The sequence below is a fragment of the Macrobrachium rosenbergii genome, chromosome 31 (assembly GCF_040412425.1).
Source record: "Macrobrachium rosenbergii isolate ZJJX-2024 chromosome 31, ASM4041242v1, whole genome shotgun sequence".
NCBI lineage: Eukaryota > Metazoa > Arthropoda > Malacostraca > Decapoda > Palaemonidae > Macrobrachium > Macrobrachium rosenbergii.
This window is the reverse complement of record NC_089771.1, coordinates 34,953,026-34,980,722: the sequence shown is the minus strand read 5'-3', so window position 1 is coordinate 34,980,722 and position 27,697 is coordinate 34,953,026. Positions and strand designations below refer to the sequence as shown.

Below are 27,697 nucleotides of genomic sequence, written 5' to 3'. Positions count from 1 at the left end.
TAAAGATTAAGTCCAACCTCATCACCTCATCAGATATAAAAATGAAATTACATAAAAAATCGTCGTTACCCATTACAATTTATTCTAAATTACATTAACTAAATAAAACTATCAATAATTTCCCAACCAGGAAAAGAAACCATTGTAGTCGAATGCAAAAAAAAAAGGAAAAACAAATAGAATAACTTGCCTATAAACCGAACAGCAACACCGCACTGACAAGAGAAACATCACGTCTGGTCGCATTCATGTTTGGCTAAAACTCAGGTCTTTGGGACGTGTGTGTTCCGGCATACCGCGGCTTCATTATATAACCCATGTCCGATCGGTTCCTCTGATGTTTGTTGTGCTCTCGACGACTCTCTCTCTGTTTATGTAATACTTCTATCAGTAAAAGCCCTCCGTATTTTTGCGAAGCCATGTTGTTGTTGGCACTATCAATGGTACTTGTGTTGGGGTGGCGCTTGTGTTGGGGTGGCATTTGTGTTTGGGGTGGTACTTGTGTTGGGGAGGCATTTATGTTGGGGTCGCACTTGTGTTAGGGTGGGACTGGTGTTGGGGGTGGTATTTGTTGTGGGGTGGGGTGGTGGCACCTTGTGTTGGGGAGGCATTTATGTTGGGGTGGCACTTGTGTTGGGGTGGTATTTGTGTTGGGGTGGCACTTGTGCTGGGGAGGCATTTTTGTTGGGGTGGCACTTGTGTTGGGGTGGGACTGGTGTTGGGGTGGCACTTGTGTTTGGGGAGGCAATTGTGTTAGGGTGGCACTTGTGTTTGGGTTGGCACTTGTGTTTGGGTTGGCACTTGTGTTAGGTTGGCACTTGTGTTGGGGTGGCACTAGTGTTGGGGTGGCATTGGCCTTGGGGTGGTACTTGTGTTGCCAGAACTGTATTCATGACAGTTCTGATGGTAAGAGGGATAATAATGTGTTGGTGATGTGTTGTATGCAATGTTTGTCATTGATGTAGTTACTCACATGACTTACCAAGAAAAGTTCTCCGGAAATAATGGTTGGGAAAATGTGGTAGAAAAATAAATAAAAAAAAAAAAATTAAGGGAAAATAGGATACAGAACGGAAGTAAAATGTTAAGAGATTCTTGAAAAACCTTGGAAAGTGATTTGTCTCGTTCGTGTAATTCACGAATATCAAGGAAGCAAAGCAACTATGAAATCCCTTGTGTGTTTCATAATTCGGTATGAATTCACTGAATCTTTGTTCTCTGGATAATTATGTCCAATTCAGATGAAAAATGTTTTACTAATTAGATTTGCATGATCGAATCTAACCTCCTTGAGCAACTGCCAGCCAGCTTCTATCTAATATTCTTCATTTTTTACGTTCATATTTTAACACTGAATTATACTAGTATGTCATTATCAATCATATCATTAATATATATATTTCACCTTCATTACGGCGCTGAATAGTCCTGATGGGTTCCGGCTCTTGGTCTTAAAGACCTAATTTCATAATCAATCAATCAATCCAGGGTCCCTACTCCCAACCCCAAAAGCAGTAGGCTCTCGAGATCAAGTGTTTTCCATTTCAGCACTGATTGACCTCATAGGTCCCAGTGCTTGGGTCTTTAGCCTAAATTCTATATTCAATTCAGTTCTGTTAGTGAGTGGTATAGTTTTGAAATTTGTGTGTTACAGTTTTGAAATTTGTGAATGTTATAGTTCTGAAATTTGTGAGTGTTATAGTTTTGAAATTCGGCCCATTTTCATTCTGTCTCCTTCGCCTTCATGGGGGGAAGAGAGAGAGAGAGAGAGAGAGAGAGAGAGAGAGAGAGAGAGATTCAATGGATGAATGAGTGCCAGCGATGTTTACCGAATGTCTGGGATTCTGTATTGAGATTTGATCTTCTCGAACTACCCGAAATATGGTATCTTTATTTTGTTTGTTTATTTCTTTGGAAGCTTGAATTTCAAGTCAGTGGCCCCTGTGGTGGGCTTGTTCCATCTGAATAGGGTTCATCTTCTGAATGAGGACAGACAATGCACAGGTTTATACATTGTGTTCAGTTGCTTGCTTGCGTGCATGTTCATAAGAGACATTTCCCTGTGATTTGCATTGCATTGTGGGAGACAATAACATTTGACCTCTCTCTGTCACCCTGGACGAAGCTTCATCAATTTCATACATTTATTTTACCGCGTGGCGTTATTAGATTAAATCTTCCCTCTTGCTAAGAGGAACTTTTGCTCAGTCAGCAAACATATTGGAATGTTGTTGCGTGATTTGTTAAGATCTGAATGAACACTATAGATCAGGCAGATATCAATTAACTTGACATGCAGATTTTAATCCAAATCTTGTCCTGATGCTTGTCTGCTATATGTGCATGTATTTCAGATTGTCTTTTTTATCTTTTATGAAGGAAATGAATGTTCATTTAAATGCACGATCTCTGATTGGCTGAAATGATACACCATTAAAACACGAGCTGTAATTGATGCTTTTACCCTCTCTCTCTCTCTCTCTCTCTCTCTCTCTCTCTCTCTCTCCTCTCACCAAGTAACGTCTTCATAAGCATCGTTAATCCAGCGGAAAATAAGGTACGTATCCGTTAACAGCAAATCATCGACCTCACTTGATGACGGTCTTGATGCGCCCCTTACATCATTAACGGTCGTTATACTGCGATAAGGTTTCCCCTACGGCCGTCGTAATCACCCGTCTTCGGCGTGTCTATATATTTTACTACGCCCTTCGGCCCCCTCCCGAAAAGGCCGCCCACTTCCTCGGAGGGAGCCGTTAAGGCTGAATCATTTCACGCAGTTTAGAGCCGCACTGTGTCAAGAGGAGAGAGACACAGAGAGAGAGAGAGAGAGAGAGAGAGAGAGAGAGAGAGAGAGAGAGACACACACAGGCGGGAAAGCGTGGAATGAGATGCAGTAGGAGGAGGGGGAGGAGGAGGAGGAGGAGGAGGAGGAGGCGGAAGTGGTAGATACGGTGAGATATGTCGGTTGGGACTCCAGGTCCTCTGAGCCACAAAGCCAGAGCGATGGGAGATTCTTCGTCAGCATCACTGTTGCCAGATACATCCTCTGAAGTATTGCCCCACTCCCTTCCCCCCATCCTAGCTTTCCTCTGGCCACCGGAATCCCTAAGGAATATCCCTCCCCCACACACACAAAACCACTACTCCACCCACCCACCCACACAATCTCCAAGGGCCCAGACTGCCAGCTTCCATCACCCACAATCTAGCCTTTACCGGGTTACCCCCGACAAAGGAATTCTCAGGATCACGCGGTTATCTCGTCTTGTCCGTCATGAATACAGGATAAGGGGTTTGTTTGTTTGTTTGTTGTCAGATTAGCTGGCCTTGTGCCAGCACGGGTTCTCGATCCTTAAGGAATCTCGTAAGAATTAGTGGCTCTGATATGTTAAGTCTGTGTGTGTGTGTGTGTGCATATATATATGGTGAATGCTATATACAAATGAACAAGTAGATGATACAGTTAAACTTCGTTAGGTTTAATTCAATAGAAGGGAAAAGTTTGTTGAGGAATGAGAATAAAAAAAAAGAAACGGTAATATATCAAACGTACTTTCGATTGCAGTGAATGAGATTGCTTAGAGGTTAATGAGTGAACAAATGAAAAATGAATTCATGTATGAAGGTGACCTGAATCTAGGCAAAAAATTCGTTAAAATAGAATAAGAGATGATTTAGTGTCAGAAATAAATAGGATAAAGAGAAACTTTTTAAAAAGACTTAATATTAATACCGAGTAAAAAAAAATTCAGTTTGCGATCTGTTGTCGATTGAAAAGTTGAAAGAAAATAAGTGAGAGTTTCAACCACGCAGTCATTCTGGGTCTGTACAAATGATTTAAGTCTTGTTTTTTATGTAATTGTTAGAAAGAATACAATCTTCATCGTCTCTGTAGACACGAAACTCAGTAAATGTTTTCCCTCCTAAACCAAATCGTAAACGGAGAGGATCTCTCTCTCTCTCTCTCTCTCTGGTGAACAAGAGACTCCTGGCCCATACGCAGTAGTTTATCCTCCAAGAGATCAGGAAGGACAGGCGCCCGTCACCATAACCCGGGCGATATTGCCGCTCGTGAAAGTCTGAACGCCATCCATTAGTTTACAGCAACAAGGGTTGATGCAATAAGACCGAGCTGTTTTTTTTGCTGCTGCTGTTGCTGCTGTTCTGTGTGTATGTGTGTGTGTGTGTGTATACACTACCTCGGTCGTCAAGAGTAACAAGGGATTTAAACAGCAGCTCCGAAAAAAGCTACATCCACGTGACAGATCCCCTGATGCCAGTGTTGTTTTATTTGATTTTTACTTTTATGTAGGAGAGCGATGAAAGTGAGGGGGGCGGGTGGCCTTTGGGTAGTAATGCAGTTTCCTAACTTTTCATTTGCACGTACATGTTTCCTTTCCAGTGACAGATTCCCTTTCAAGTTCGTACTTCGCGTGTTTATAGTTTGACCAGCCGAGTCAAACTAAAATTGCAAAGAACGACTAGAAGATATTTTACACACGTTCTCGTACGACTGAGCAATGCTCACAGTATGCATAAGACCCACACGTCATTCCTTGCCAGGTTTTTTTCACATACATGCAAACGACTGGTAATTTTAAAATAGCAGTCATACACCGGCCGTTTCTAAGCAGTGCAGATTTTGGGATGAAATTCGTTATGTTTTTGTACATACATTTAAAGATAAATCTCCACAGAGAGCTTTCGGGAATCTTTCAACCTCAGAGATTGAAAAGGGGAATCGAACAGATTCCCGAAAGCCTCTCTACAGAGCTGTCTTTAAATATATGTACGTATACAAAACTGCGGATTTGTCTCCATTATTCCTATTAATTATTACTAGACTTCAGCTATTTATTATTATTATTATGTATTATTATTATTATTATTATTATTATTATTATTATTATTATTACTGGAGAAACAAATCCACATTATGCATGCTACAGAGAGTTGAAAGATAAATTTGTAAAGAGAGCTATCAATAATATGTTATATATTTTGCCTATATATATAATATATCAATATATATGTATGTATATATATGTATATATATGTAAGTATTTGTAGGTACGGCACACTGAATACTGCAAAAGAAACAAGCACTTACTGATGGTTATATTTGCATGCAAGCACATGGCAAGGATGTAAGAGAACTTAGTTAAAAATGCAGAACTGTTCCTTATATAGTATATATATATATATATATTATATATATATATATATATATATATATATATTATATATATATATATAGACAAAATCTACGAAGGAAAGAGAAAACATTGGAGTGCTGTAAGGCCTTCAACTTGTCCCTTTTACTTAATATATATATGTCAATATCACCAATACATTACTTCAGCTAAAATTTACCCTAATTGATGATTCATTTCCATCTAACAAATTCCGCAAAAGCCTGTTATTACCAGGCTATATTCAAGGAACAAAAACAAATAAAAATGAAAAAAACAAAGAAAAACTCACGATTGTCTTTACGAATTATTTGTTATTTTTATGATAACGACATCACTATATCAAGTGGTTCTTTTATAAAATATCTTTTTCGTATTTCATCGTTCGCTCCCTCTGGCTTAAATTGGCTTAACTACTGCGTAAGTTAGCTAAGATATATTGACCATTTACAGCACAGACTCCTGCAATAATGGCAATTAGCAAAGAGTTATTATAGGCATTGCAGCAGCTGCATTTGCAACTATGAATGCAAAACATTGAAACATAACCGTAAATTTCGCATTTCTAAGGCCATTTATATTCGGTTTCTTTTTTTTTCTCCCTTTTCTTTCTCTCTCTCGATCTGAAGAGTCCGCAGGTAGCGATAAATTAGGTCATATTCATGGTTGGCGAGTTTGTGTATGTCCGTCTGTTGCCTTGCTTTCTTGGGATTGTTTGTTTGTTCTTGTGCGTTTGTGTATTTGTGGTAGCCCCTTGGTAAGTGTCACACTTACACACACACACACACATGGATGAAGAGACAGGCATTGCTAAGAAAAGTTTACTCATTTTCTCTTTCGTTAACTTTTAATGGTCGTATTCTTTTGCTCACAAGCACACGTCGCTTATTTGTAGGCGGATATTTACACATTTATATGAGCTTTCTTTGTAAACTTTTTATATAACTGGGATTAAAAGCAATCCAGCAAGATATTATGCAGGAACCACACATCCTGCAATCATGCACAAGCAGAGTGGCACAGGCGGACAACAGGGACTGAGTATCGGCTCATGCAAATTCCTAAAGCAAACAAGGCAGTTAACGGAGCCTGTGCTTGCATGCATGGCGGACCAGAGCCTATGCCGGCTCATCCAGGCAGCAAATTTCTATCACGTTTTTCAACCGACACCTCCGGTATTTTGGGTGGGAGCGCGCAAGCACTCTTACTATCGCTCGCCAGCACACACACACACATGCTCGCCGCTGTTTTCCTTGCTCTCTCTCTCTCTCTCTCTCTCTCTCTCTCTCTCTCTCTCTCTCTCTCTCTCTCTCTCTCTCATTCAAGACTTATTTTATTCTTACTTCATACAACGCTCTCTCTCTTTCTCTCTGTGGATTCAAGAATTATTGCTCTCTCTCTCTCTCTCTCTCTCTCTCTCTCTCTCATTCAAGACTTATTTCATTCTCTACTTCTCTCTCTCTCTCTCTCTCTCTCTTCAAGACTTATTTTATTCTTACTCTCTCTCTCTCTCTCTCTCTCTCTCTCTCTCTCTCTCTCTCTCTCATTCAAGACTGTAATTCAAGAATTATTGTATCCTCTCTCTCTCTCTCTCTCTCTCTCTCTCTCTCTCTCTCTCTCTCTCTCTCTCTCTCTCTCTCTCTCTCTCGGAAATCGTTCCATTTTTCCACCCACATAACAATACCAGGAAAGAGATCTTAGTGGGACACTTCCAAAACTGCAGCACGAAGACAGATGGCGCTTTCCCGGAATATAGCCATAATTATCGAATTATAATCCTGGAATATCTGGAATAACCTTTCAGAGATTCCCTGGTTTTGGAATCGGGCGTTAAAAGACCCACACAGAATTAGATTCATGTAAAAGAGAGAATCTTTCTCCCTCGGATATAATGTCGATGTTTCTGAATTTCTCAGAATGGATTTGGTTCTACTACGGGATTCTTTTGTTTCTAGATTCTGGTATAATTTATGCGTTGGTTTTATACACCCACGTATGTATAAGAGTACACACACACACTCACACACGAATGCTTGGAGAATGAAAGAGAGAAAGATAACCAATATAAAGAAACGGGAAAGAAAACAAAAGTAAAGAGACGATCCATTTGGGAATATGGAGAGTAAAAGGAATACCATCTCGCTGGCCGGGAGCTTAATCAAACGATATGGCTTTTTCCATAACATTCACAGACACTCGCGTCTGTGTCATAATACTGTGTTGATACTCGTCTGGGCATAAGCATTATATATATATATATATATATATATATATATATGTATATATATATGTATATATATGTATATATATATATATATATATATATATATATATATATATATATATATATATATATATATATATATATATATATTGAAACAGTGGGTGTCAATCCTGACCGGTTTCGACTTGATATGTGAGCAGTTTTCAGAGTCGAAACTGGTATGAATTTACACCACCCAGTGTTTCATTTTCCTTGTGGTTAAGTATGGAATATAAATATACATATATAAATACACACACACACGTCTGTGTACTCTTGTATATATATTAAAGGGCATAAAAACACCACCTCTTCCATTAACCTGCACCCAGAAAGGTGCCTTGTAATTAACTTCTTCACCAAAAGAAAAAAAAAAAAAGACGGAAAACAGAAAAACACATGACCAAACATTGCCCCCTCGAGAGGTCGCGTATTGGCCCGAATTATTTTTCCGGGCGCGAAATGGCAACTGCGTAATGTTATCAAGGTGCCATTCGCTCAGGAGACACAGCAGCCGAGTAATGTTATATCAACCTATCGCCTTCTCTCACAACGACACACGCCCAGGCAATTGCTTTTAGGAGACATTTACTTTCGCGATGCGACTAATGTGGAAATATCCCTTGCGGGGTGGAGGGGGATGAAGCGTCTGCAGAAATTTTGGAAACATTTACTTTCGCGTTGCGTTTAATGTAAAAATATCGTTCGGCGGGAAGAAGCGCCTGCGGAAATTTCGGAGACATTTACTTTCGCGATGCGTCTAATGTAAAAATATCTCTCGGTGGGGAAGGAGGAGGAAGAAGCGTCTGCGGAAATTGCAAGCGTGTTTTTGTCCATTTTATTTTTTTTTTATTTTCCCGCCACAATAGATTCTGACTTTTCTCGTTTTCTCATTTATGTGACTGCGCCAGTGAGATGTAATGTCACCTCTACGCAATCACCTTATGTTTTTTTTTGGGGGGGCGGGGGTTTGAATATAGCAGCAAGTCATCTGCATAAAAATTTTTTATTTCGTTTCTTGTTTTGATCAAAACTATTATTAGGTTACTTTACAGAACAAAGCATCACATGAAATTTACTTTGCGTAAGAATGTTTCCTGATACATGTTACCATTTATATTCAAGTACAGCGATCTCTCTCTCTCTCTCTCTCTCTCTCTCTCTCTCTCTCTCTCTCTCTCTCTCTCTCTCTCTTTTCTTTCTTTCTTAGGCCCAGTACCGCAGTGCCAGAGCGTTCAGTTCACAAACTGAATACTAAAACCAGTATGCCTCAGCTGATCTATGCAGTGAATCAGATTCATTCGCTTAAAGTTGAATGAAAAATCGATAATAGTTGAACAGCAGAATTGACACTGAAAAGAATATTATGCTGATTCATTCCCTTAAAGATTGGAAAATCGATATAGCTAAACGGCAGAAGTAAACTCCTACCAATACGAACTGACAACTGACAGAGCCGGCCTCCTTGTTCGCGACCCAAACTGCTTAGATCAAGCAATTAGCGAACACCAGGAGCCAGACAAAGCGGAATAGAAATGATTTAGGAGGAACTGAATTAATCACAACAGCAGCGGGTTTATGTCGAAATTGGCACTGAAAGGAAGGAATTGAATGGGGAAACCCACATAAGTGGACGCCTCCACGAGACAAAGTGGAGGGGTGAAAATGGCAGGAGAGAGAGAGAGAGAGAGAGAGAGAGAGAGAGAGAGAGAGAGAGAGAGAGAGAAAAGAGAGAGAGCTTCCTGAAAGGCCTTCATCATAAACTCATTGTAACTCTAGTATCTTGGTACTTCCATGATCACTGTACTTCTCGATCGATCCAGAGAGAGAGAGAGAGAGAGAGAGAGAGAGAGAGAGAGAGAGAGAGAGAGAGAGAGAGAGCTTCCTGAAAAGCCTCCATTATAAACCCATTATGACTCTAACTGTACTTCTCAAACAGTGCTTTGATCTCATGTCACCTGGTATCTCCAACAGTGCTTTGATCTCATGTCACCTGGTATCTCCAACAGTGCCTTGATCTCATGTCACCTGGGATCTCAAACAGTGCTTTGATCTCATGTCACCTGGTATCTCAAACAGTGCTTTGATCTCATGTCACCTGGTATCTCAGACAGTGCTTTGATCTCATGTCATCTGGTATCTCCAACAGTGCATTGATCTCACGTCACATGGTAACTTGAAGTGATACCATATCACGGGCAATGAAAGTCTGGAAAAGAAGACAGATAAAAGAGAGAGAAAAGAGAGAGAGAGAGAGAGAGAGAGAGAGAGAGAGAGAGAGAGAGAGAGAGAGAGAGAGAGAGTATGGGGAAGGGGAGCGTGAGACGAATTTCACGTATTGGTTTCCGATGCCCAATAAACGTTAGCCAATATACCTTATTCTCCGCAACACGGGTTTTGGCACCAAACCCACCTCTCCTCCGACGGGACCTTGAAATTCAATTTCATGGTTACTAAGGCTCTGTGACAGTAAGGGCGCTGACGTCACGGAAACACTCAGAAAGGGTTCGTCTGTCTTTAGGTGAAAAAGAGGAAATATGATGTCAATAACTCTATTTCCTCTCCTAACATTTTTTTTCATATCGCAACTGCTTTGAGGTTTTCCTCCTGTTACAACTTTCAGACCTTCTTAGTGTCAATTTCCCATTCAGCCCTGAGTGACCTCGTAGGTCCCAGCGCTTGGCCTTTGGCCTAAATTCTATATTCTATTCTATTCTGTATTATATTGTAGAGTCTTGAACCTAGATTCGTAAGGGTGTGTCCATAATGCAGTAAAACAAGTCATCAACACATGTCAGCAACTTATTGCACATACCTCACGGCCGTTGAAGTGTTTTCAACGTTTTTGTAAAATTTTGGGATAAGTTGTGACATGTTTGCCACAACGCCAGGCGAAGGAAACTTTGGCAGACCCATTTTATCCCGACCTTGGCTTTATACGCTCTTTTTGTCGTGTTTTGATTCGACTGACGTAGACGAAACAATTTGTTTGTCCCCTCAACAGACTTGGCAGGCGATGCATCAAGAAAATGGCTAGTGGGGTATATTATTCATAGCTCATTTTAATTATCATTCATTGATTTTACCATTCAAAATCCAAGTCTTTACTTTTGACATAACTTTGAAGTGAATGAACCAAAGTTTTGGCAGCCAGTCGCGTCTTGGGTTGTAATATCTGTATGGTAAAGATAAAATACATATATGCCAAAGAAATTAAAAGTTCGCCCGCGGACAGTAGTAAAGCGAAACCGTTTTGTCTCTCTATTTCCAAACAACGAGAGTGAGCTGATACATAACCCCAGCGACAAATATCTCACTTTTTTTTTTTTTAACAGATCGAAAGTAATTCTTAATATTCCCTGTTTGTCTCTGTCAGTACAGAACCGTATCGCGGCGTCCAACAATTGGGTTTTATTGGCTTGGTGGCAAAATGCTGTTCGGGGTTTTTGGGGGGCGGGGGAGAAGGACACTGCGAATCATGAATTGGAGTCTGAAAGCATTTATTCAAATATTATATATATATATATATATATATATATATATATATATATATATATATATATATATATATATATATATATATATGTGTGTGTGTGAGTGTGTGTGTGTGTATAATTGTGCAGGTTCGAATCCTGCTACGGACATCAGATTATCTTCATATTCTCGCATTTGAATCTCAGGCTTTGTAGTGACAAGGGTATCCAAAAAAGCATGAAGATTTTGAGAAGCTATAAGTGGGCATTGTGGTTATTATTTGCCCAGTTACACAATTACATACGTCTCTCTCTCTCTCTCTCTCTCTCTCTCTCTCTCTCTCTCTCTCTCTCTCTCTCTCTCTCAGTACTTCACAGGAGAGGGATCCTGATTAAGTATGCAGGAACACTTTCACCATTTTCCGCCCGAAAGTTCGTCCACTTCAGTAAGGCGTGAAATTGGCGATCCTTCTCTTGCTGAAGGATATAATCCCCGTGAAATTATAATTTTGCCTCTTTCATGACTTAAAAAAAAAAAAAAAGACACCGTCCTGGAATATCACGCCGTTTTTTTTTCTCTCTCTTTTACCTGGGCAACCTCGCGGTAGTCACACAAGGTGGTGGGGATTAGCACAGAGCGGTTCCATTTGCCGGTTCTGTTTTCCCGAGATGTAACCGGGTACCGGGTCCTTTCCCTGATAAAAGCGGGACGCCATTTCTTAAAAACTAACCATAGAATTTTCTTGAAACTAATCTCATTATGTTTCCCACACCCAAATTACGTGAGTGACTCTATTCTAACAAAATCTAACCTAACCTACCTAACCTAACCTAACCTAAGGGCATGGCAAAAAAAAACCGAGTCTGGTGCAATACTAGCATACATCTCAGGAGTGAGGTTGAGAATATGCACAACAGAGCCATCTGCTTGGTGAAGCGGGGGCGAGGGTGGCGAAGTTTGGGGGCAGCCATGAACTGCTGTCCAGTTTGGCCACAAACAAAACCAGCTTTTTCTCTGCTTTGAAAGGTGTTGAGTAGAATAGAATAGATTATAGAATTTAGGCCAAAGCCCAGGCTCTGGAACCTATGTTGAGGTCATGCAGCGCTGAAAGGAGAATTGCTCGCTTATAGGGACGATTAGAGACTAAAGTACGTAAAGTGTTGAAAGTGTTATGCAACTAAGTCACAAAGGTTCAGTTTTTCATCTTATGACAGACCTACACACACAAACACGTATATATATATATAATATATATATATATATATATATATATATATATATATATATATATATATATATATATATATATATATATATGTACATATATGTATTTATGTGCAGTATGTATGTATGTATGTATGTATGTATGTATATTAATCAGTACAAGTACAAATGTGGCATATACGTCTATCCATCAATACGATCTAAGCTCCAAGTTATTCAGAAACCACCACCATTGCCTGTCAGTCACAGCGTTCCACTGACCCAGTCTCCGAGCTGTTTTTCATAGCCGCTCAAACCTCCCTCTTTGATGCTAAATTAAATATTCAGTTTAATTACGTTAATTACTGCGGAATACCTCTCTCTCTCTCTCTCTCTCTCTCTCTCTCTCTCTCTCTCTCTCTCTCTCTCCCCTTCTGCTGCTAGGTAATACCGGGGTCTGATATTCGGAATAATAATAATAATAATAATAATAATAATAATAATAATAATAATAATAATATTATTGTTGTTATTATTATTTAACCATCTAACTCGAGTTTCTGTCTCGGCTTAGAACTTCGATTTCCTCCGAAGGACCTCCGTAGGACCTCGAACTTATTAACATCCCCACTCACTTCCCAGAACGCCCATATATCTAATCTGGCATTTGTCGACGTTCCCGGCGGCGTCGACGCCGATTGTGTCTCGCCGGACGGCCTGATTGGACCCGTCGACCCGCGAGTGAAGTCTTCGACGTGACATGAATAAACCGGCGGGCTTCGGGTAGTAGACCTTCGCAGCCGGTCTGAGAGGAATAAAGAGTGTTGGATGAATGAGCCCAGATATGTTTGCTGAAGATTTCTGGGGGAAAAGATTGCTTTTGTAACTAACTCTAACTAACTCTTTCTCGTTGTTAGTTGAGAAATGTATATGCATTGGTATCTTAGTTTTCTGGTGAGGGACTTATATATATGAAGTCTTCATTAAATATGAAAAAACAAGGTTTTTTCCAGTGGCGTCATGATTGCAAGATTATTTTTGATCGTAAATTGAGCAGTAACTTTCAGGACGGATAGCTTCTGTCCATCCGCCAGCCTCGATCTAAGCTGGTAGCGAGAGTCAATGGGATTGGCTTCACGGAGAGGCGCAAATCCACGGCAAGGAAATGAGATTACGTAATTCGGTACAGTTCAGATGTCATCAGAAATGATCCCGAGAGAGAGAGAGAGAGAGAGAGAGAGAGAGAGACCTTACGTTACAGATCTTACAGTTCGTTCGGGTTGCCCCAGGTCCCCCAGTGAGAGAGAGAGAGAGAGAGAGAGAGAGAGAGAGGAATATTTATCTAGGTGTGGAATAATGACATTATGTATTCCTTTATTCCTCACATCGTTGGACAGTGGAACAGCATGCATTACTATAATACTATTCTTGTATTTTGATACATTTTTATCTATTTATTAATTTATTTTTTTCTTTTTTAATAAGTGAGAAATCTGCTTTCTGTATTTCCCTGTACCTCCTCTTACTTCTTCCTAATGAACACCATATTCTTTGGAAGCTTGAATTTCAAGTCAGTGGCCCCTTTGGTGGGCTTGTTCCATATGAATAGGGTTCATCTTCTGAATAATAATAATAATAATAATAATAATAATAATAATAATAATAATAATAATAATAATAATAATACGTCAATCAGTCGTTGTTTTGGTTCTCGTTTGTTTCCACCTGGTTTTAGTCTTGATTTAATTCGTCCGTGAAATCAGATTTCCTGTCAGATCTCCTGACAGGTTCATGATCTCGATTCTGCTGATGATTGCGGGTGTCAGAAAAATCACGGAGCACTCTGAAACATATCTGACTGGTCTTTTGTGTTCAATTAATCTCTGCGAGATGGATCGGAAGGTGTTCCCGACATAAATTTCATTAGGGCCGTTGAGTGGGAGTTTATATATGTAGCATCTGGTGTCAGCTTATTCTTTTTTTGATTAGATATTTATTAATTAAGGAGATACTATGGTGGGCGGATAAGGTGGGATAGCCCTTAAATCTCTTAGTACATTCATTCGTTCCCGTCTTGGCTTGTGTAGATACTACGCACACACACACACACACACACATTTACTCTATCTCTATATATACAGTATGTAATAATATATAATTATATATATACATATGTGTATAAATAAATACATATATAATATGTATACATGTATGTAAATAAAGACATAAATACACACACAATTATATACATTCATACATACATACATACATACATCCATCCATGTGTATGTGTATTGTGTGCGTGTGTATTCATAAAGACACACGAATGACGAATGAGAAAACGTATATTCGTCTACAAATAACCGGTACACACGCAAGCTTTCACGAGCAAATCGTCTTCCCTTCTTGCACAGGCAACCAGATTCAAGCTGAGAGTCAAATCGCAGACAACTAATGACACTCTTTCCGCTTATGATGATGACTTCACCAGCTGCGACACAGAGATCATTTGTCGCTTAGAATGCGACAAAAAAAAAAAGAAAAACGTCAGCTGGAAATGAATCACGCTCAAGTTCGCTTCATAAACGAACGGCATTGTCAGCGGGAGCGACATCGTTATTTTTATCTTTGCTGCAAAAATTCGCCCTGAAAAATCACCGAGAGACAGAAAATTTGTCCGTTATTCTGACGCCACAAGTTGACTTAATAAGGCGTTGTTGGCAGGTGAGGGGTATTATAGAACCAGGTGTAAGCATGTTTTTTTGCTGCGTGTATATCTGGGGAAAAAGTACATAAAATTTTTTAGCTTTTGAATAATCACACAAGTTATATTATATGTATATATATATATATATGTGTGTGTGTATACACATATATATTAAAATATAAATGTTTATAAATATATATTTATATATACTTATATATATATATATATATATATATATATATATATATATATATATATATATATATATATATATATATATATATATATAATTAAGGCACCTGTGGGTGGGTGTGTATGTCAATATTACCACACCCGTAATAAGACACACTGAAACAGTACGATGCTCATATGAATAGAGCATAAAGAAACAGGAGAATATTCCACTGTGTGCAGACTTTGTACTATCCTCAAACAAATAGTTTGAAAAGCCCACAGGAGTTTTATAAGAATGACAAGAAGAATTTTACCCAGGACAAGTAATTATGTTCTATGGGGTCAATTAGGCTGAAGCTGATCCCCTGAAGGTTTGAAATAATATTTTTTTTTTTTCTTTCCAAAATGGGTTCCTGGAATATTCCCTCAATGGATCTTGGTTCAGTGATAACCTTTGGTGTAAATTTACTTTATTTGTCTTGATAATTAAGGCAGCTCGGAGCATTTGACTTTTGAATGGACAAGTCTTTTTAAAGACAGTCTGTTCCTGTTTGTACTGTGACTTGTATTAGCCTATCAGGTCTGGTAAACAGATCTGTCGTCTACATATGTATGTATGTATACATGAGCTGAAGTTCTTAATGAGTCCAAGAATTGCAGGTCTGGAATAATAATAATAATAATAATAATAATAATAATAATAATAATAATAATAATAATAATAATAATAATAATAATAATCCAAGCACTGAGAGAGTGCATGCAAAATACAGGTGAGTGGCACAGTGGGTGCAGAAAAAAATAAATGTCCATATTACTTGTAAATTTAAAATATGAATATTTTAATTCCAGTTGTGTTGCTTTGAAAAATTGCTTATTCGGAATATACATACATATAGATTTTCTCTGTTCAGTACTGAGGAAATAAAGGAATCATTTTAGTTTTCTGTATAAGAAAACTATTGAGACGGCTATTTGTCTGTCCGTCCTCAGATCTTAAAAGCTTTTAAGGCTAGAGGGCTGCAAATTGGTATGTTGATCATCCACCCTCCAATCATCAGGCACATAGATCTCAAAAACTACTGAGGCTAGACTAGAGGGCTGTAATTTGGTATGTTTGATGATTGGAGGGTGGATGATCAACATACCAATTTGCAGCCCTCTAGCCTCAGTAGCTTTTATTTTATTTAAGGTTAAATTTATCCAATGATCGTGTATCTGGCACTGTTATGGGTGCCAAGAACACAGGCCACCACCGGGCAGTGGCTGAAAGTTTCATGGGCCTCGGCTGAGAGTTTCATACAGCATTATGCACTACAGAAAACTCGGTTGCGTCGAAGACACTTCGGCGCTTTTTTTACTTTTTTTTCTTACATTTCATTTGTTTCGTTTCCGTCTGTCCCATCCCATTTCTGTCCATTCTTCCTCCTTTCTCTTTTACTTCAGCCTTCCATTCTCAAATGGACGCGGGACTGAATCGCGTTTCGTAATGGGATATCTTGATGTAATATCCCTCACGTGTCCCAGCGGGGACCATCCATCTACAACACGGCGGGAAGAAGAAGATGAAAAATTTAGTGTTGCCCAGAATTTTTTCGACGACACCATGCCGGAAGCTTCTACCTTCTCCTGTCTTTTGGTAAATTTCATAAAATACACACTTCCTATCTGGGTTATAAAGCATTGTATATGGTTACAGCTGGACTGAAATGAAGAAACGTAATATTAAAGCATAGGAATTTGGAGGTATTTATCATTGAAGTCTTGATAGAAAGCATTTGTGGTGTTTTAAAAACAAGTCCTAAAATATCTTGTGAGTTTTAGTCTATTATTTTTTTATTTTTAATAAGTGAGATCTCCTCTCTGTGGTTTTCCCTTTTCCTTCTCTTACTTCCTAATGAAGCTTGAATTTCAAGTCAGTGGCCCCTGTGGTTTCATCTAATGAATAATAGTAACAATGATACACCAAATACACAAGACGTAAAACTATACCCAGGAGCCCTTACAGGGAGATGAAACAGGAGCCCTTACAAGGAGATGAAAACAGGAGCCCTTATAAGGAGATGAAACAGGAGCCCTTACAAGGAGACAAAACAGGAGCCCTTACAAGGAGATAAGACAGGAGTCCTTACAAGGAGATAAAACAGGGGCCCTTACAAGGAGATAAGACAGGAGTCCTTACAAGGAGATGAAACAGGAGCCCTTACAAGGAGATAAGACAGGAGTCCTTACAAGGAGATGAAACAGGAGCCCTTACAAGGAGATAAGACAGGAGTCCTTACAAGGAGATGAAACAGGAGCCCTTACAAGGAGATGAAACAGGAGCCCTTACAAAAAATGAGTCCTTACAAGGAGATAAAACAGGAGTCCTTACAAGGAGACAAAACAGGAGCCCTTACAAGGACATAAAACAAGAGCCCTTACAAGGAGACAAAACAAGAGCCCTTACAAGGAGACAAAACAGGTGCCCTTTTACAAGGAGACAAAACAAGAGCCCTTACAAGAACATAAAACAGGAGCCCTTACAAGGAGACAAAACAAGAGCCCTTACAAGGAGACAAAACAGGAGCCCTTGCAAGGAGATAAAACCCGAAATCTTTCCGACGACTGGAAAGAAGAGGAAACGGGGATCGAGCCTCGATGAAAACAAAGAGGAACCGGAGGCCCCTGATATACCGAGATTTAGTTCCTGCACTCGAACTTTTATGAAGCAAGATTTACCCAGGAGGAGTTTTCTCGCCAGGGGAAATTTCCCCCGGGCGCCAAGTTGCTCTTCGGGAGACGGTGTGGGGGAAATTTACGAGACAAACACGCCGGTCGAAACAACGAAATATGGCCCGCGAGATGAACAACATCGTCGTTTATATTTCGCGAGAGAGAGAGAGAGAGAGAGAGAGAGAGAGAGAGAGAGAGAGAGAGAGAGAGAGAGAGAGAGAGTTGTTGTCTCGCCTGATTTATTGGATCGCGCTTTGGTCAATATTATCTTTGGAGTTCCTGGTTTTTTTTTTTTCTTTCTTTTTGTGGTTTGAGTTTTTTTAAAATTTTCAGTCATTCCACTATTATTTTTCTCGTTAACTCTCTTTGTCAAGTTTACAGTCACAAATTACAATATCTTTATTTTGGCTTTTTTCAACTTCCATCCATTTTTGACTTAATGTCTTGCATCCAAGAATATAAATATTTCACTAAAATTATTTACTTGTGCATTGGTCCCCTTTTGAAATACAAAGATGTGTTCATTTCTTTTGCGGTTCAATTTTTTAACTATATTTTAAATATTTGTCCTTTTTTCATCTCTTATTAACTTTTACTACATGGTAAATGTTAGTGTACAAGAGCATTTTCGTATTGTTTAACTAATTTATATATATATATATATTTATATATATATATATTTTATATATAATTATATATATATATATATATATATTTTTTATTTAACATAGTTTCTTTCTATCGTTTATTAAAAAAATTTCTTCGCCATATATTCGAAGTAAATTGGTATTACTACCCTAATGCATTTTAATACAGTTTTATCTGTTAATTAATTTACTTTTTCTTCTTTAATAAGTGAGATCTCTCCTTTATGTATTACCCTTTGGTGGGCTTGTTCCATATGAACAGGGTTCATCTTCTGAATAATAGTAATGATAATAATATCATTAAATTTTGATCTTTCAAAATTCCATTTACAATTTTGCATAACAATGAATACGCTAATTTTCCTCCCACTTTTAATCATTTTCCCCACTTTTATCACCGTTATTGAAACGACCAGTCATTTCCGTTTCATTTCTCCGTCCCTTCATCTCTCGCGGTTTCTTTGCTTATATTCGTAATCTCCTCGATTCATTTGTATCTCATTTTATTCTCGCCCCTCGCTATAACTATCTTCTCTCATTTTTCCTTCCATCCCCTCTCTTGATATATTGTATTATCCTCTTATGAGTTTTTATTACTCGTCTCTGAAATTATTGTTGCACTTTTCAGTTTTCTGTATAAGAAAACCATTGTGCCGGCTTTGTCTGTCCGTCCGCACTTTTTTTCTGTCCGCCCTCAGATCATAAAAACTACTGAGGCTGGAGGGCTGAAAATTGGTATGTTGATCATTCACCCTCCATTCATCAAATATACCAAATTGCAGCCCTCTAGCCTCAGTAGTTTTAATAGTATTTAAGGTTAAAGTTAGCCATAATCATGCTTCTGGCAATAATATAGGATAGACCACCACTGGACCTTGTTTAAAGTTTCATGGACCGCGACTCATACAGCATTATACCCAGACCACCGTAAGATAGATCTATTCTCGGTGGCCTTGATTATACGCTGTAGCGTCGGCACAGAAAACTTGATTGCGTCGAAGAAACTTCGGCGCATTTTATATTTTATACTTGCTTTTAATTCCCGGCAATTTTCCGCTAAGTGTTATAGCAATAGTTTTGTTGTACGTAAATTACACTGTTGCATCTTGCGACTCAGCTTAGATTTTTTAATTAATGCCACGTTTCTGTATTTCTTTATATGCATTTGCAAAGCGAACTCAAACTGGAATATCTTATTTTGTAGATGTAATTATATGTTCTGACACTTTCACGGTTTTTCGAAAGTGTGTCAAGCAATGGGTAAAAATGCAGATAGCTTAGACGAAAGGCAGAAACAGGAATATTAAAAGAAAAAAGTAAAAAAAAAAAGGCATATAAACAACAAACAAACTTTCAAATGAGGTAAAAAGTAAAAAAAAGGCATATAAACAACAAACAAGACTTTCAAATGAGGTAGAAATATGAAACAGATTCTTCCATTGTCGAATGTCGGCTGCCCAGCAAAACTTCACGCACAGCCCTTAAATTCTCATAAATTCCGGCAAAGGCTCGTAAATTTTCACCCGTTGTCTCTCCGACGTGCTTGCATCAAACGCCAAAAAGAAATAGCTGTTAGGTGCGAGGAGAAAAAATCTCATAAACTATTATTAAGATGAATGCAGTCTTGAAATCAGCGCGTTTCAGTGCCTGGGAAAGCGATGGCTCTCGCCCCGAGAGGTAGAATTGAAGTTCTTTTTTGTTTTCTCCCTTCTGAGTTGATTGAGTCACGTAAATCCCAAAAAAGAACTTGAGGAAAAACTAGTTGAGAATAAGTACCTTTGTCCGTCCGCACTTTTTTCTGTCCGCCCTCGGATCTTAAAAAACTACTGAGGCTAGAGGGCTGCAAATTGGTATGTTGATCATCCACCCTCCAATCATCAAACATACCAAATTGCAGCCTTCTAGCCTCAGTAGTTTTTAAGATGTGAGGGCTGACAGAAAAAGTGCGGACGGACAGACAAAGACGGCACAATAGTTTTCTTTTATAGAAAACTAAAAATGGAAATTCTCTGAAGCTTCAATGAATCAAATGGAGAGACATTAAAACAAGAGAATGTTCCCGTATTATTACAGCCATGATTAAAACCAAAACAAACATAAAACTACTAAAACTTATATAGGCCTAGGCTCCAGTTTATACAATCCTCCTAAGTGCGTCCATGCAAAACCTCGCCTCCCCGTGAATATATTAGTGATAACTGCAGCTTCATAGTCCTCAGCCCCCCGCGCTTATGAATTCAAAATTCAATTACAAAATCTTCGCGTGAAGTTGCTTCATGATCCTCAACCTGGGAAATTAGCGAAGGAGCCTTTGTTTTATCATTCCCTTTGGGCTAATCTCGTGCGGATAGGTTGTGCTTACTTAGTGGGCTGAAATGAAGTAGGCGAGGGGAAGACTGCGGTAGTGTGCTTGTTTTCCTCTCTCTCTCTCTCTCTCTCTCTCTCTCTCTCTCTCTCTCTCTCTCTCTCTCTCTCAAAACTACTGAGGTTAGAGGGCTGCAATTTGGTATGCGTGATGATTGGATGGTGGATGATCGACATACCAATTTGCTGCCCTCTAGCCTCAGAAGTTTTCAAGACCTGAGGGCGGACAGAATAAAGTGCGGACAAAGTAAAGTGCGGACGGACAGAGAAACCCGGCACAACAGTTTTCTTTCCAGAAAACTTAAAAAACGAACGACCTTCAGTGTAGGCATATTCTCACAGGATGGTCTAATTTCTCATGTGTCACTATTTCCAGATGGTTAGGCCTATATTCTCCGTCCACTCTTCCACACAACTCACCCGCCCTCACAAACTCGCCCCCATATACCTAGACCAATGTACCTATACCAATATACCTAGACCAGCCACTACCGCTGGTGACATAAACCGATTCCCTGAGATGGTATTCCAATTCCAGATATATTCATAGGAGTCCAGGACTCTGGTGCCTGGCGTTTTCCAAAGGGGCGGTAACCTTTGAATAATTCCAGTTATGTCTTTGGGCGCTAACACTCTATAACTCTTGATCTCTCTTTTTCTTGTTGAACTTCTCGTTCACCCGTTTTCCTCTTCTTTTATTGTGCTACGACGTGGAGAGAGAGAGAGAGAGAGAGAGAGAGAGAGAGAGAGAGAGAGAGAGAGAGAGAGAGAGAGAGAGAGCTTACGTAAAGGGTGTCGTATAAAGTCAGAAGGATTGGGGTGGGAAACCTGTAAGACGTTGATAGAATTAGGTCATGAAGGATATGATACTTCTCTCTCTCTCTCTCTCTCTCTCTCTCTCTCTCTCTCTCTCTCTCTCTCTCTCCCTGGATTTCCTATGACATTCGAATTGTTGATATAAATGAAAAAAAAAGAGGCAATTTGTCTGTTTGTCTGACTGGCAGTCTCTGGGACGTTTCCGTTGACATCTGAACTTTACGAGATTTCGTAATCTTGTTTACATGACCTGGATTTATGCTTCTAAGTGGCGAGCCAATCTCGTTAAGTCTCATTATTCCCTTTACGTTAGATGTAGGCGGATAGACGAGAACTGCATCTTGAACATTAATTAGAAATTCACGGCTGAGAGAAGTCGTGTTGATGCTTTTCCAGTATTTCGTTACACGAGCTTTACTTTTAATTTGATAAAGAAAAATTTCCCATCTGTTGCGCACAAGAAACGTTACGAAGTTGGTGCTAGTACTAAACATGCGGAAGCTCCTTGGGACGCCGTGTTTAGTACTACCCCCTCGGGATCTAAGTATTATATATACCCATTTCTATATTGTGTGGTCGAATAATTATGTTAATAATCGATATCTTTAATGGCTGAGGTGCTAGTACTAAACACGGTGTCCCATTGAGCTTCCGCCATCTAGTACTAGCACCACGGAGGTGACGCGTAGATAACAAGCCAAAGTAGCACTATCTTGTCTTTCTAAGTAGGGAAATGACCTGTGGCAGGAATTTCTCAAAATGATACATTACACATGATGGATTTTGTAAAGGTAATTCTTAGGTATTAAGTCTCGCTGCTCAAGAGCTGCTAAGGCGAGAAAAGGGAGATTAAAATATTACAAAAATATGAAGAGACCAGAAGATTTTGCGCCCGCGAAAAAAGTGCTATGTAATGTAGGCTTTGATTTTAACATGCAAAAGTAACATGATGGGCAAAAGCCATAAATTGCTTCAGAACATTAGTAGTAAGTGTTGCGGTGTACTACTGACGAAGTGTCATTGTAAATTTAGATACACAGTACTCTCACATGTCAGTTATTTTTATTTTTAATGAAAATAAAAATCTAGAATATGAATAAACTGGACGCACTCGCGGCAAATTCGACCCAAAAATTCATTTTTGCAATGCTAAACGTCTAAACTTTTTTTTTTCCAAACCCTGTCCAACTGAAAGCCATGTTTTGCAAGACGCAGAAAAACCGAACATCTCTCTCAACTCTGACCCACTTAAAGAAAACACATTCATTTTTACGCAAGCATTTTTCATCCGCAGAAGCATAACTATCCACCGTGTTTGTAATTTCTCTCGTGGGGCCGTGTGTTATTGTCACCAGGCAAGAACGATATTTTTTCCTTCGAGGGGAAACGGAATATTATTTTCTTGAACGAAAATGATGAGTTTCACAAGTATTACCTTTCATCCCCCCGAGTGAGCGTAATATTTTGCTTTTTCCGCCCCAGAGTAAGCGTAATATTTTGTTCTTTCTGCCCGTGAGTCGGTGTAATGCTCTAATTTTTCGTTCCCTGAATATGCGTAAGAGCGGTCTTTTGGGTGAATATATAATCCTGGATCTACAGAAGAAGTCTTCTTCTTCTTCTTCTTCTTCTTCTTCTTCTTCTTCTTCTTCTTCTTCTTCTTCTTCATGAAGGAAAGGGAAAACTTAAAGACCTATACCCCGGTCTGTTATTTTTCACCTGTGGTAATGTGTGATAAACGAATCATGTGCTAAAGTGATTATAATCATATATATATATATATATATATATATATATATATATATATATATATATATATATATATATATATAATATATATATGTGTGTGTGTGTATAGCTCTACTCAAAACAAAACTCCTACATTTGCCATTGCATTAAGTTCCTTCAGCACCATCATCCATCATCCCTAATGTACCGAGAATAAGTGTATTTTTCCCTCTTAAGCAACCCACTCCTGCTCTAATCACCACAAGTTCCGCCCCCCCCCCAAAGAAAAAAGGGGGGAGTAAAATAAAATCCCTCCGTAAAACGCTCCTTCATAGGTGGGGCTTCCGGACTAATCCATTTGCCGGGGGATTTCTTTTCCACTCTTTTCATCTAAGGTTCATAATCCGGGATTTCTCTCGAGTCTTTTATGCGAGGTTCGTAATCCCCGGTCTTTAAGCTCTCATCATCATCATCATCATCATCTTCGCTCTTTTTTATACCTGAGCCATTATGAGCTAATTAATAAAAAAAATCGCTTTCGAACTTACATCCCGCATAGAACGTTGCTTTACCGAGATGGCCGGGGAAGGAAAGAGTGGGGGAATAGCTTTTGGAGAGAGAGAGAGAGAGAGAGAGAGAGAGAGAGAGAGAGAGAGAGAGAGAGAGAGAGAGAGAGAGAGAGAGAGAGAGAGAGAGAGACGTGATTCTGTATGCCAAGATTATCTAAAAAAAAAAAAGGCCAAGGAAATGAAACTGAACTGTTGCAGGCGTTTAATGAAATAGACAATTAAGAACAAAAACAAAATAAAACGAGAGAATGGTTGGAGAAAAACGAGGAATTTACTCTGCACTAGAGAGATGTATATATTAAATAAAAACAAAAATGAAAGCAGTGATTAAAGCGTAGCCTACGTAAGCTGTAGTGTTAAAGAGACATGGTATAGATTCAGAACAATGTAAAACTCTCAATAGCTTTTATCAAAGTCTCGTAAATGTTGAAAAATATGTAAGCTTGCCAACTGCTCATTTCCAATTTCTCATTCCTGAACTAATCCTTTTGGCGAATACGAGTCTCAAATAAAGACTTTGGTTTTGGAAAACTAATTTCGTGTTTTATACACCACTGCTTGTTTTAGATTTAGCCTCAGATTAAAAACTGAACCAAAATCTTCATTGGAAGAGGTTTATTTTAAGGTTAACCCACTTTGCATTGCATTTGAAGTTGCCTGAAAATGTCTACATTTTTTATTTTATATTTCAGGTGATAGCCTGTGGCGGCAGAAGGACTGTCTATGGTGGAATGTCTCTGGTCCAACTGTTGGTTTTCTGTGTTTTGACATTTATCCACAACTGTGACTCATCGGCAGTATCTATTTACAGAGTGATTACAGGTAAAGCTGTTTCCTTAGTAATACTTTATCTTTGAAGTTCACACTTGGCTTCCCAAAAATCAGGGATGTGAAATGATTTCATAGTCGTTATAAAGTCTCCCCTTGTGCTGCTCGTTACCTGAAACAGTTTTATCCTCATTTTATTTCTACTGAAATCTGAATTTCATGTATGTCGTATGCAAGAGGTGTGGCATGGATGTTTAACTAAAAAACATTCTTTGATATTCTTCGTCATTATGAGTGACCTAAGTTCATCATATGATATTGAAAGAAGACTAAGAATGTCTGATGGAAATAGTAGGAGAGTAAAAGATACTTCAGACATTCGGTAGTTTTTGAATGGGAAATAATGACGTAGAAATCCCAAAGAATGCGTTATAATTATGATATCCAGTGATGTATCCAGCAGAATCCCAGAACTATCATGTGAAACATTGCTTTGGTAGGTAAACTGTAATTGTCTTGCTCTGAGTAACCACTGAAAGTTGAATTTCGTAATCCTACAAAGTCAGGAAGAAATAGAACTTAACAGTACAACGGAACCTTGAAGGCATTCTAAACCAAACTGAGAATGGGAATACAGATCGAGGGTTGACAGTGTACTGACTTCTCTCTTCTGTTGCAGAAAATAGCTGCCTGCTCCTTTATGGGTGTGAGGCAGAAGTATAATAAGAGGTTTGTGTATAAGAAAAGGTTTAAATCTATTTTTCTTTGGTGGTGAGAAAGTCTTGATTTTATTTTATGTGCAGGGAGGGTTCTGGCTTAGGTGGCTCATAATAGGTGTTAATAGAATGCAAAAAGTTTCAGTCAGAACATGAGTTATTAAGGTATATTTTTGGTAATTTCAGAACTTCTTTTGTATGAAAGTATCCAAAATAAAACACTGAATTTATGGTTATTTTTTTCATTACAGGTTACATGAAGATTTCAGTATGCTGCATTGTTCATCCTCGTCAAGACCAACCTTGGAGTCCCCTCTTCTAGCTCTTTAATGCATAGAATAGAAAACATGATTGAAATGTGACTTGTGCCTTAGCCTATGGGTTGAATTTTGCTTTGTCCTTAGTGCTGCTTACAGTGTGGAAATAATTAAAGGGTTATGCAATTTGGAGAAGTATAGGGACATTGCTTTTATGTTATCCATTCTTATAAAGGGATTGGATTCAAAGCTTTCCATAAAACAAGACAGTTTTTATCCTGATAGGATTATTGGACCAGACCATTGCATCACACTTTTTAGAGTATCCGACTTCCCCTAAAGATTTGTTCTTGATGAGATCTGTAAAAGAAGTAGAGTTAAAAGAAGTTGTACAGCAAAATGAGAGGAAGCCAATGCATCTGAGGCCATAAAGATACCAAAAAGAATCTTTACTACCATCCATGTTAACCTGAGGCCTAGTTTATACCTCCAGTTTGGATTTACTCAAGGTCAATTCCAAGGTCACTTTGTGTATCCTATAAATGGTTACCTTGGAATATTTTCCATGTCTGTATTGTACGCATCAGCATTAACATTTTTGTCAGGTTTTCTTTTCATAAGATTAGATGTCTAAAGAGCTCTTCTGCATAGTCTTGTGCTTGTACACTTTCAGCCTAAATTCCCTTAAATTCACCTTTTTGGACTCATTGTAAGCTTTTACGGCTTTTCAGTCAGCTAGATTGGGACCAACATCTTTTCACCAATGACAGATTACTCTTGAAATGGACTTTGTTTTTGTTTGTACCCAGGTATGTCGTACAAGGGCAAAATTTTTGCATTATCTGTCAAGAAACGCTTTGTCTCTTTGACATTTCCACCTTACCAATATTAGTTATTTGCAACAGTCATTGTGTCCATGCTCTAGAATTGGGGAGTGTATACACTTCCTGGGCCTCCTTCACTGTGATTCTTCTGTTTTTGGAACCCATAATCCATGGGCCACATATCTGGTCCTTACTTTGCCAAGACAGGTAACACCATGTTTACTCACTGAATCCAGTTTATTGTAGGTGAGATACCGTCCAAATGAAGAGAGAAATCAGGACCTTTTCTGCTAGGAATTTCTTCCTGTGGAATGAATGAAACTCAACTTATTCTTTCAGCTGGTTATGCTGGGTATACCCTGCAATTGCTCTTTCATTAAGAACCATTGGGTTCATTTTTTCACGACCAATGTAGATGGAACTGCTTGTTCGACCCCCTTGGAAGTGGTCTAGTTTTGGGATTTTTGGCCTTTTATCACTTTCAGAGATCTTTTCAGAGCCTGGCTTGAGCAAACTTTCTTTCCATTTCTTCCAATGATTAATATTTAATGGTTTTTCCTGCCATGACAGTTAAGATCTTCCTCGGGTTTGATGATGTCCCTTCTGCTTTTCATTGGGGGGACTTGACTCAGGCAATTCCTAGTCCCTGCTTTGTCAGGTCTTAGTACCAGAGGGGCTGTCTGTCTACACCTCAGAATCCAGGTTAACTAAATATCATCATGGGTTTAGTACCTCTTGCTAGTGAGTCTGTTATTTTAAAGTTCTATAGAACAGAAGTTTTTTGCTTTGCCAACTGCTGCCATGCAGTTTTGGAACCTTGTATAGTGTGAATCTGAGAATAAATAATTCAAAACAGATTACTGTAAACCATTTGTTAGTGTGTGGGGTTTGTTTTAAAAGATCACCTGCAACCCAGTCTCTGAATGTAGAACAGTCCCTACAATCAAACATGTCCAAATGTATATCAAAATAAACAAATCATTAAACAAATGTAGGCAGTATCATACAATTATCCAATTAAACATTGTTCAAATTTATCAAATAATTAGCAATGTAACAAATATATTCAAACATTGTCTCAGCATCAGTCTCTCATTTTCCTTTTATCCAGTTGTTGAAATTTAAAGAAATTGCAATGTAATGTTTAAATATATTCAAACAAAGTTGTGATAAAGTCTTCCCACTGTATTTATGGATGATGAAAGAAAATTTATGGAAAAAAGGATTAAATTCTCTTTATACAAAACATTGAATGTCTTTATGTATGGAGAATGTGGTAA

At 38.6% G+C, this 27,697-nt stretch overlaps 1 long non-coding RNA gene across 1 annotated transcript in view; it reads left to right on the top strand.

The window, feature by feature from the left end:
- The window catches only part of LOC136855539 (uncharacterized), a 41,215-nt gene extending 13,905 nt beyond the window's left edge, over window positions 1–27,310 (top strand). The window contains exons 3-4 of the long non-coding RNA XR_010858058.1: window positions 24,545–24,674; window positions 25,588–27,310. This is a non-coding gene — a long non-coding RNA (uncharacterized lncRNA). The remainder of the gene's footprint in view (window positions 1–24,544; window positions 24,675–25,587) is intronic.
- Window positions 27,311–27,697: the final 387 nt, after the last annotated feature.